The sequence below is a fragment of the Pteropus alecto genome, unplaced genomic scaffold, assembly GCF_000325575.1.
Source record: "Pteropus alecto unplaced genomic scaffold, ASM32557v1 scaffold72, whole genome shotgun sequence".
In the NCBI taxonomy this organism is placed as follows: domain Eukaryota; kingdom Metazoa; phylum Chordata; class Mammalia; order Chiroptera; family Pteropodidae; genus Pteropus; species Pteropus alecto.
This window is the reverse complement of record NW_006436811.1, coordinates 13,070,872-13,082,603: the sequence shown is the minus strand read 5'-3', so window position 1 is coordinate 13,082,603 and position 11,732 is coordinate 13,070,872. Positions and strand designations below refer to the sequence as shown.

At 33.0% G+C, this 11,732-nt stretch overlaps 1 pseudogene; it reads right to left on the bottom strand.

Annotated features, from left to right (window-relative positions):
* Positions 1-3,916: 3,916 nt before the first annotated feature.
* On the bottom strand, positions 3,917-4,035 carry LOC112481393 (annotated as a pseudogene).
* Positions 4,036-11,732: the final 7,697 nt, after the last annotated feature.

Below are 11,732 nucleotides of genomic sequence, written 5' to 3'. Positions count from 1 at the left end.
GAATGTTTGGCCCTGAATTGGTGCAGGGCTTGACAGCCATCCAGCAACTAAAGGCCTAGGCAATCTTCAGGTTGGGTGGGGCGGGCTGATCTCCTAAAGCCAGAGCTTCCTAATGACCCTCTGGGAGGAGTCTGCACAGTCAAACTGGCAAGATCTATAGATTGCTTCTTAGGGGAGCAGGACAAAGACACAGTGGTGGCTGTCATTCCAGCCCTTGTTTTGGCTCCAGGTAATGCAGACTTTCTCAGTATCAATCCTGCGTGAGCCTCTGGCCAACTGAAAGTGTCCTGAGTGAGTGTCCACAGGTCGGAAAGCCTGTATGTGGATCCTTCAAAGGGACGTCTAGGATTTCAGTTTCCTTCCATCTCACCCAGATGGCCAGAATCCCCTCTGGTTTTTACAGTCAGAATTATTGGAAACTCCTCTTCCTTGGGCTGGGACCCTGGGCTGGGGAGCCCTCAAATGAGGCCAGAACCACCCTCTCCTTCAGGGGAGCCTCTGCAGCCTTGCTCTCCCTCCCAGTGATCTTCCACCACCTGTGGGTGCGGGTCCAGCCTGATTTGCAATTTTGCCCCTTCTATAAGCTTTGATGTGGCTCCTTCTTTATATTATCAGACGTACTTGTTATAATGAGCTGGGCTTTAGATGATTCTCCACATTGATTATTTTATAATTTGGTTGTAATTTCAATGAGGACCTGGGAGGAGGCAAACTCCACTTTTACCTAAACTGCCATCTTCCCCCTGAGTCAAGATTCTTGTATATAATACCATTCAGGGAGTATATCTATAAAAATCATAATATTATTTATTGATAATGACTAACCTTACATTCTGGACTGACTATCTTAAAGAGTTTGCTATAAAGATAAGTAATTACAGTGAGTATAATTAAAAGGCATGCATATAAAATTAAAATATATTAAACTAAGAATGACTATAAGTTATTAAAATGGAGGTTTGTTATGATTTTCTATTAAGTGTATGAGATAATTAGTCATGTTAACATTATTATTAATTGGTCATAAGAATATCTGAAAGATTCTTTTTTACTGACCTGTCTTGAAACATTAAAATAGTATCTAACTAGATGACAGTATTTTTGTCTTCATATTTCCCCTTTAAATTGTATATTAATTTTAAAGTTTCTCATATATATAATCCTCATATCAAAAGTAAATTATTCTAAAGTTTATAAATCGAAGTGAAATACATTTTTAAAAGAGGAACATATTTCTCATACCACCCACCACAATGGTGGCATGGCACAGGCCAATATGAGCATTTCTCTAATCAATGTGTAGCAAAGAGTGATGAGAAAGAGCATCTATCTCATAGCTTAAATAAAAGGAGGCAAGGGATTATTTGCTATTCTTAGAGGCATAATCATTTAACAATGTGTTTACAAATATAATAATTTATTTAAAAATTTCTTATAATTGAAATGTGATCTTAAATCTCAAGCTAATCTAGATCAGCAATTATTGGATCACTAAATTGGAATTTATTTTATTCACAATTATTGGATCACTAAATTGGAATTTATTTTATTTTATTTAGATTTTTAAAGCTAAATTTCAATATTAGAATATTAATACAGTGCTTTACCACTTGTGGATAAATACCCTCTTTTCCATTATTTTCTTCATTCTTATTTTATTCTTTGGCCTGCTATTATCTTTTGGTAAAGTTGCATCAGCCATTCTATTCCTTGGCATTGAGATCCATCGTCACTTTGTCTATTACCGTCAAAGTGGTTGGAACTGCTCGCCCTTTTGGACAATGAGTTCATGCTCCGATATTCAGTGACAGTAGTTGTCTTTGGTTTCTTATACTTTCCCCTCTAAGACTTCCTTAACTTAAAATTCTACTGCTTCCAGAATTCAGGAGCTCAACAAAGTTGAGGCTCTAAAGATTTTGGATAACTTTTTTATTTTCGATCTTAAATTGTAGATTCATGAGTCTGTCGTCACGCTATATACTCTGCCCAGTTAATCTAGATACTTCATTTAATATTTATTCTGTATTACTCACTTGCCATGTACAGCCACACTGGGCAGTGCATAGAGGGTCCCAAATAGAAAGATGCACATACCCACTATGCTCTTGTATTCTGACTCCCTGTCAAGAAAACCAAGTTTTCTAATGTACCATTTTCTACTTAAAGGATTTATACAGTCATTTTTATTTAATATGGTATGTAATTTTGACAACTAATATTTTGATAATATATCAACCTAAAAACCTGCTTTTATATTTTGAAAAGCAAAGACAACATAGACACAAATTATGGATCAATTTGCTCCTATTTAAGATATTTTCATAGATAGAGAGATATTTTGAAGCCTATTTTGTTGTACAGGTATGCCCTTTTTTGGTTCTAAATGAATTGCTAGATACTGATTTTAAAAGATTACTCTGTTCTGGGTTGTATCAAACCCTTTCACATACTTTCAAACAGAATTTACAATAAGAAAGAGAATCATTAAAAATACATGGGTCTGGTAAGGGGAAACTTAGGACAAGGCCATTAGTGTCTGTTCAGTTCCTTAGGAAAGAAGATGAAAGATAACTATCATGTCAAGATGTTTACTCTAAAAATACAGAGCTTGTTTTTTATGTGAACTATATTGTATTTGATTGTAGGTACTCTTAAGAAATAAAATGATCGAAGTTAATTGCTATATGAATTTTCATGAATAAGAATCTAATTGGAACTTACCATCATACCTCTATTGAATGATTACTTCTACAAGATAAAATGATTGCTCACGAAGTAAAATCTATTGCACAGAAAATGACTAAATCAAGAAGGTGATCCAGGTTTGTAAAATTTAGGGACAAGCACATGTATGTTATTTTACTTAAACATTAAAGTGCTTCTAAATTACATTTCCTGATTCTATTATTTATGAAAACTCTTTTAAATACATGTGTTTAAACTTTAAATAATGTAGCTATCAAGAGACGCTAAACTATTTGAAACATTTTAAAGTATGACAAGAATTAAATGTGTTTATTGAAATAGATTAATTTTAAGGTATCTAATAAAATTTAAATATTGTGCACTTAAAGAGTAATAATTACAAGATTATAATTGATTATAATAGTTTTAAAAAATTAAATTAAGAAAAAATATTCAAAAATGTCCATTTAATTTGAAAATCTTTCCCAACTCATTTGCGTCCCATGCATATATGGCATTCTCCAAATCTGTTAGTAGTACATGTCTTATCAGTCTTCAACTCATTGGCATATTTATAATTTATTATATAGATTGTAAAATGCTAAGATGTTATTCCTATGGTTAGGTACAATTTGAAGGTCAAATTATTATAATAACATGAATCAAAAGAAAGTAATTTTTAATATTTTAGAGTAGAATAATTTATCAGTTTTAGGAAGCATTAATAACAAAATCCTCCCCGAAAGAATTTAAGTACAATGTAATAGAGCAGAAATAACAGAAATTTCTTATTTTCACTGTCAGAGTCGGGAAAGGGTTGGATTAGGTATTAATTAATACATGTGAATATTGTAGTCTCTGAGTTGAAATCTTACTGACAATGGAACCCTCATTTGCTCCTTTCTCAATTGACTTTTGCTTTAACATCCTTGTGTTGGACAGTCAAGATAAGCTATATTCTATCCTGTCTAATAAAGGAGGTCAAGAAATGCTAAATATAAATGCTGTTATCTGTCACATATTAAAACACTGTGTAAGGTATTTTTTTGTTTTTGTTAGTAAATAACATGGAGAACATTTTCTTCTAAAGAAAACTCAACTTTATACAAAACACAGAGCAGAAAATAAAGCTACATTTCTTTTTTCTTTCTCTCTCTCTCTCTTTTTTTTTTATTGTCTGCAGCGTAGCTACATTTCTTTTTTCTTTCTCTCTCTCTCTCTCTTTTTTTATCGTCTACAGCACCTGGTATTCCTAGGTGATCTCCCATCCCAGTACTAACTAGGCCCGACCTTGCTTAGCTTCTGAGATCAGATAAGATTGGGTGCGTTCAGGGTGGCATGGCCATAGACAACATTTCTACAGGAAATATAAGAAATTTAACATATTAGGATGCAGAGTACTTGATGATTTAGATTGGAACAAGTTTTTGAAGGACACTAACTGGTCTGTTAATAATTTTGGATATTTGACATGAAGAGTAAAGTTGAAATATAGAGTTCTGAGCAGAGGATTAACATAAATACATTTGATTTTTTTTTCTCCAAAACTAAAGAGGATGAATAGAGGTTGAGAATAGACTGCTGGAAGAAAAACAACTTATAAGCGTGGTGTAAAGATAATCAAGATCTGAATAAAAAAGACAAATGCAGATAGGAAAAAAAAATTCTGGAGATAGTTTTGCTTAATCTTTCTACCAAATAGGGTAAAGACTTTGTTTATGTTTTGAAAAATCAGACATTGAATGAGTTCTTAAATTTGGATATTTTTAAATTTACGGTAAAATATGCTTGAGCTAAAATGATTTCATAGGTCAGTGTTACAATGGTATCTAACATTATAGACCATCAGCTTACACAATGAGAGTTCCTTTAATAAGAGAGAAAAGGAAAATAAAAGACTGAAAAGAAAAATGTCTTCTAATTTGGAACCAAAGTAACTTCAATTTGTATATTTTTATTTTATAGAATAACCACACTGCCATTTATTCTCATCCTTTTTAATGACTAAGAAAAAAATAGAACTACTTGACCTATAAACAATTTTAACAGCTTTATTAAGATATAGTTATGCAAAACATTGTACATATTCAATGTATACAATTTGATGAGTTTGGACATATACGAACACCTCTGACTTGTCACCACAATATGAGTAATAGCATATTTGACACTTCCAACAGATTCCTTGTGTCCCTCTTTTTTTGTGGTAAGAACACCAAACATGAAATTTACCCTCCCAACAAATTTGGAAGTGCACAATATTGTGCTGTTAACTGCAGATACTGTGCTGTATAGCACATCTCTAGAACTTCCTCATCTAGCATAGCTGAAACTGTACTCATTGAACAACTCACCATCACCAAAATCAAGGTAATAAACATATTTATTACCTCCAAAAGTTTTCTTGTACTCTACTTTTTTTTGATAAGAACACTTAATGTGAGACTTAAACTCTTTACAGTTTTAAAATGCACAATACAGGGGTGGCTCCATAGTGTGGTGGTTAGCACGTCTGCTTTACATGCAGAAGGTGCCCTGAACAATACAGGGGTGGCTCCATAGTGTGGTGGTTAGCGTCTGCTTTACATGCAGAAGGTGCCCCGGGTGCACCAGACCCCAAGCCAGGCCCTGATGCAGGCCCTAGGTGCACAGGAGTGCATGGGAGGAGACACGCCCCCTTCAGAGATCCAGTTCTTGAAAAAAAAAAAAAAGGGAGACGGCAACATCTGTAGGTCATGGGTGGAAGTGGGTGTGAGGGGAATTAAAGAGGGGGAAAAAATGAAAATTGAAAAATAAAACGCACAATACAATAATCAAATGTTTAGTTGGCCTTTTCTTTCTTTTTGATCTTCCATTTGTCTTATTTGTCCCATTTGTCCTATTTTGGCTGTTGTTGTTTGTGCTTTTAATATCATATAGTCAACAGAAATGCTTATAAATATGAGAACAAAAGAATATGGAAGAAGGTTAATAGAATACTTGGTAGTAGCCAAAACCAAAAACAACTCAAATGCCCATCAAAAATAATAAGAAATGAATAATTCAGTTAAGATATAGTTATACAGTCTATTAGTCTACAGCAGTGCAAATGATAAACTACTGCCATATGTAGCAACAGTTGAATCTCACAACAATGTTAAACAATAAAAGGCACAGAGTAGTACTCTACGTTGCTATTTATATAAAGATTTTAAAACATTTGTCCAATTTATAGATCTAAAAATTAGAAGTATTTACCGTTGGGATAATGTGTAAGTGACAAAGAAAGGCATCAGTAGTGTCTCTGGGAAGCAAGTTCTATTTATCAATCTGTGTGTTGGTTATATGTACATGATGGTTATTTTTGTGAAAAGCCATTGAGCTCTAACTTTATTATTGATACTTTTTGGAAATTTATAAAGTTGTGTGACAATTACAACAAATCTAGTTTGATAATATTTATGCCACCTGGAAAAGATTCCACGTTCACCCCTTTCCTAGGCAAACACTAATCTTCTTTGCCTTTAAAATTTGCCTTTTCTGGAAATTTTGTAAACTAAATCATAAAATATGTAATCTTTTGTGTTTGACTTCTCTTAATATATATTTTTTAATCATCCATTTTGTATCATGCATCAGTACCATATTTTAAATTGTTGAACAATATTCTATTGCATGGATATACTACATTTTATTTATCCATGCACTAGTTGATGGATATTTGAATTGTTCAAGTTTTTTTAAATGATGAATAGTGCTGCTGTGAACTGTGTAGCTGTGCCTTCTTGTGAGTATATGTTTTCATTTCTCTTGGATAGATTCCTAGGAGTGGAACTGGTACATTATAGTTTAAGTTTATGTTTAATATTTTACTTCTTTCCACTTTTACCATTAAAAAAATTCTTTGACCATTTATAGTTATATCTTAGTGTACCTTACCTGGGTTTCGGGAGCCTTAAAGCCAGATTATTTTTCCCACTGGTTCTCATTCAAGTTGTCTTATTTCTTTACATAATTTATAAATTTGGTGAGGTTATGATTAGTATTGTGTTATCTGTGGAAATGCAATTTGACTTGGATTTAGAGTGGTTTCCTCCCAGTAAATTTTTTTTCTTGTTTGGGCCACTTCAGGGTTATTACTGCCCATAAAATAATGTTAATTTTTATAGCTTGTGTTTTCCTGGGCCATTCAAAAAATTTTAAATTCAATGTCTTTTGAAGGTGGACCTATGCTTATAAATTGCCTAGGTAGAATCTTACACTTCTAGAGTTCGAGCCAAACCAGAGAAACTTCCTATTTTTTTTTTCCCTGTCAATGAGAGATTTATTTCTGGTGCACTCAGTTCCAGAGTTATAGCTCTTTATGTCCTGGTTATGTATATAATGGGGATAGGAGGGGTGTATAAGCCTTAATTCTCTGCATGGAGATCTCCCCAAGGTCTTGTTTCTCATCCTGTTGACCCAATAAAATAAAAGCTTTTTGGTTCTGAAGACAGGTAGGATTCCCTCAGGACACTGAAGTAGTCATTACCCTTTTGACATTCTGGTTTTCAGCTTCTCTTCAGTGTAGTTTCCTGAGGATATTTTCATAAGTTCAGCTACATATTTTAGTCAGGCTTTCTAGTTGTTTCTTTTTGAAGGAGATTTTTTGGATACCTACTTCATTAATTATAGTTCTGGAAATAGAAGTCCAGATATTTTGTGAGTGGCAATGCTTAATGACCTTGAGGTTATGGGATGACAGGCTCTTTCATTTTCAGCTAGAGGAATCATTTAATATTTTTTTCCTGGAAAGCCATTTCCATTAATAATCTTAAAACGTTTCATGAATTTTGCCAAAAATAACTTTTCAGAAATTAAATCCCAAGCAACTAATTATATGATAATATATATTTAGAATAATAATTTTGCAGTTTTAATAAAGGACTGATCACATGCTACCAATATTTTAAGTGAAAAAATACATACTTTTTATTCATTGAGTATAATAATTATATTTTCTTGTTATTTCGTGTTAGCTTTCTGGAATGACCACTGTAGCCACTAGTGTAGGAGCTCTAGATTTCCTAAGTTTCAGGAGATAATCATGGAAGACCTACTTATAAAGATTGTGTGTGTGTGCATGTGTTCTCCCCGTTACTAAAAAGAAGCTTTGAGACATTTTGTATTCTGAAAATCAAAGAGAAAAACTGTTTGAATTTATACCAGGAGGTAAAAGGGAGAATATAAAAAGGATATTGTAATAATTTGTGTACTGTCAAAGAGAAATTGCACTGGAGGGAGTTAAATAGGCCAGGAAGGTTTTATTTAAAACTATTTCAACAAGAAGAGGTAAAGTGAACTCAACGCTACTGAAACAAAGGGCAAGGAAGTTTTAAAGCACTAGGCTGGGCTAGTAGAAAGGTAATGACATAGGGGGATGTTGGTAAATGTGATTAAGCTATTTGGATTTGCTAATTGTAACTTATTGAAGTTAGGCTCCCACCCTTCTAGAGAAACAGAGAGAGACACTTTCTTTCTTTCTTTTTTTTACTTTAACTCTGTGTGTTCACCTCCCACAGTTAGATTTCTTTCTGTCACCAGACATTTGAACCCCTTTACCCTGTCTACCTACCCACTTCCCTCACCCACTGGTAATCACCAGTCTATTGTCCATGTCCATGAGTCTCTGTTTATCCTGTTCATTTGTTTATCCTGTTCATTTGTTGCTTTTATATCTCACATATGAGTGATAGCAAGTGATTTTCAACTTTTTCCACAGTTAGATTTCTTTCTGTCACCAGACATTTGAACCCCTTTACCCTGTCTACCTACCCACTTCCCTCACCCACTGGTAATCACCAGTCTATTGTCCATGTCCATGAGTCTCTGTTTATCCTGTTCATTTGTTTATCCTGTTCATTTGTTGCTTTTATATCTCACATATGAGTGATAGCAAGTGATTTTCAACTTTTTCTGTCTGGCTTATTTCACCTAGCTTGATTATCTCGAGGTCCATCCATGTTGTCGCAAATGGCAGTATTTCATCTCTTCTTATGGCTGAGTAATATTTCATTGCATATATGTACCACAGCTTCTTTATCCAACCATTTATCATAGGAGACTTTGGTTACTACCTTTCTTGATGATTATATTTCAATGGGGCGACTCCCAAATCCTTGAGAAAGACAGCTCCGGTTTGAAAAACTGGCAAGAAGTTGAGAGAAAACTTACATTTCAAAAGGACGATGAAAGAATTTACAATTGTAAGTTTTCTAAAGTAAATGATGTAAGAAAATACAGTTCAGGGACCTGAAGTCAGAAAGAAATTTATTTAAAATTTAATTAAGCTAAGGAGAAAGTTAAGGCCTATTTGTCATTTCAAAACTTGTTGGTGCCTTGTTGAATACTGTGCATGGTACTGGAAGTGATGAGTAATAGGATTATCCATGCAATCTGAGCAGAATTCCCATCACCACACTGAGACTCTAGTATGGCTCCTCAATTTCTTTTGAAGACCAAGACTCCTGATAGTTGTCATTCTAATCAGGAAAGCACATCCTGGTGAGTGCCAATGAACTTTGTGGGATCACTCCTTAACAGCAGTATTAGGGAGCAGCACCAAGAAATAGCTAAGTTATGTTATTTGTTCATATTCACTACTTAACACATTTAAGTACCCAACGATTTTGAATTATTTAAGGGTCAATACAGAATTACAAGAGAGAAATACTTGATTCCTTATTAGTCAAGTAGTAATAAAATGTATTTACTTTGAGAGGAAATGGAAATGAGATATGATAATATTTGCACCTGATTTCAGTGCCTATGTTTTTTCTGGTTTTCATATTCATTTTGCCAAATTATTCTGAAAAATTATCAGTGTTTAAGTTGTTTATGTGTTCGGAAGCTTTAGACTGCCTTAATTTGATATATCTTAATAGTAAGAGGGAAATAGTTATCTTATAATTTTTTATATTACATGTCAAATTTATTGTCTCCTTTAAAGAAAAAACTTACTTTCATTAATAATTCACAATAGATGATAAAGAAAGCCTTTTAGATCTATAGATTAAGAGAGTGAGACTGTTGTGACATCATGAGAAAAATATTGTTCTGTAATGGACTTAAAAATCAATGGTGCTTTCTCAAAAAGGTAATTTTTCTATTATGTTAGGAGTCACTCTAGGATGGAAGTTTTCATAAAATTTTGAAAGTATATGATTCATTGTTATGAAGAACACTAACAATGATGAAAATATAGTTTCAAAAGAAAGAATATAAAATTGAAAACAAATAAAATATAAAATTTGCAAGTAACTTATACATAATTTTTTATGGTTCTACTTGAACCAGGCTTGAAGATAACCAGCAACATCAATTAAATTTAAGTTTTAAATTATTATCAAAATGTTTTTGGAATCATATAAACTGGATACATATTTGAAAAATTCATTCAAGCACACAAAAATACTAAAATCACAACTGGCAGAAACATTTCCAGCTTTACTAGTTGCAAACTCTGGAAAAATCACACACTTCCTCAAAAGATTAAATTGAAATATCTACATAAATAATTATGAGAAGGATATTAGAAAGAATATAAACTTTTATTATAATTAATTTGATTGATATGATAAATATTATGAATTATTAAAATGTATGCCATAAAGCACACTAGCACTGAAAGAGGTGATTTGTTTTTCCTCCTCATGGCTGCTGGGACAACCTGCTCCTCTGCTTCGCTTCCTTCCTCACTCAACACTCTTCAGTTTATCTTGCTCAATCTTTTAAAATTCATGTCTCTGAGTATTTGAGTGACTCAGGATACTGTTATTAGGATTTCTATGTGATCTCTTGCAGTCTCATGTTCTAAACACTCTCAAAGTGCTAATGACTATCTCATTTAAATCTTTAGCCCTTGGTTCTCACTAAATGTTCTGTTCATCCCATGCTCATATAACATCAATATAATAGAAACGAGGTCAAAGTCAAACTCTTGATTATCCTTCACAAGCCCCTTCTCTATTATTGCTAATCTCAATAAGTACTATAACCCACAATTCATTCTGTTGCTCCAAAATGCTTGGAGTAATACTTAGCTGAGCCCTTTCATTCTCTTTCTCTCTCTCCTCTTTCTCTCTCTTTCTCTCTCTCTCTCCCTCCCTCTCTGTCTCTCTTACACACAAACACACATATCCACTTTATCATTTGTTGACTACCTGAAATATAATCCCTGATGCTCCTACAGGTTTTGTCTCTAGACACCCATCTCTTGTCATTTTCTACCCTGTTTTTTTCACTCATTCTCTTTCAATCCAACCAATATTTTTATTTTTCTAATAATTTGCCCCCCAAAAAACAGTTTAGATACTTTCTGCTTGCTGTTTCCTAAGGCTGATTTAATTCTCTTAGATATATTATGAAACAGCTTTTTATATTATTCAAGTCTCTGATCCACAGTCAATTCCATGAAGATGACTTCTCTGCCTGTCTTATTCAAAATAACCCTCCCATCATAATTTTTATTTTATTGTTACCTTAGTGTTACCAGTGTAAGTGTTGTGAAGCACTGATAACTTTGACATTTTGTTGTATTCATTTTTTGTCTGTCTGTTTTCTTTTTCTCCTATTAGAATGTAAGCTCTGAGAGCAAAAATTGTGTTTTGTTTACTGCAATGTATTCACTTGCCAGACAGTATCTGATGCACTTGTATTCCATTAATGTTTGTCGAATGAATAATTGAATGAATAGTAGCAAAAACAGTGGTATGATATGAAAAAGGAATTCATTTAGTAATATATAAAACTAAATATATCTACTGTAATTGGATATAGATAAAGATATATCATAATACAAATTTAATTTTCATTCTTAATGAATAAATTACAATTTTTTTCCTATGGTCTGTATTTAACCAGACTGATAGCCAATTATTCATTGTTCTCTCACTTTTCTCTTTTGCTTGCTGATTTGTAGAATTTTTTTATATATGTAGGAAATAGTTTTTCACTAGTCACATGTATTGTGATTATATTTATCAGTTTATCTTTTGCATTTTTATTTTATCGATGAATTTTCTTCTATT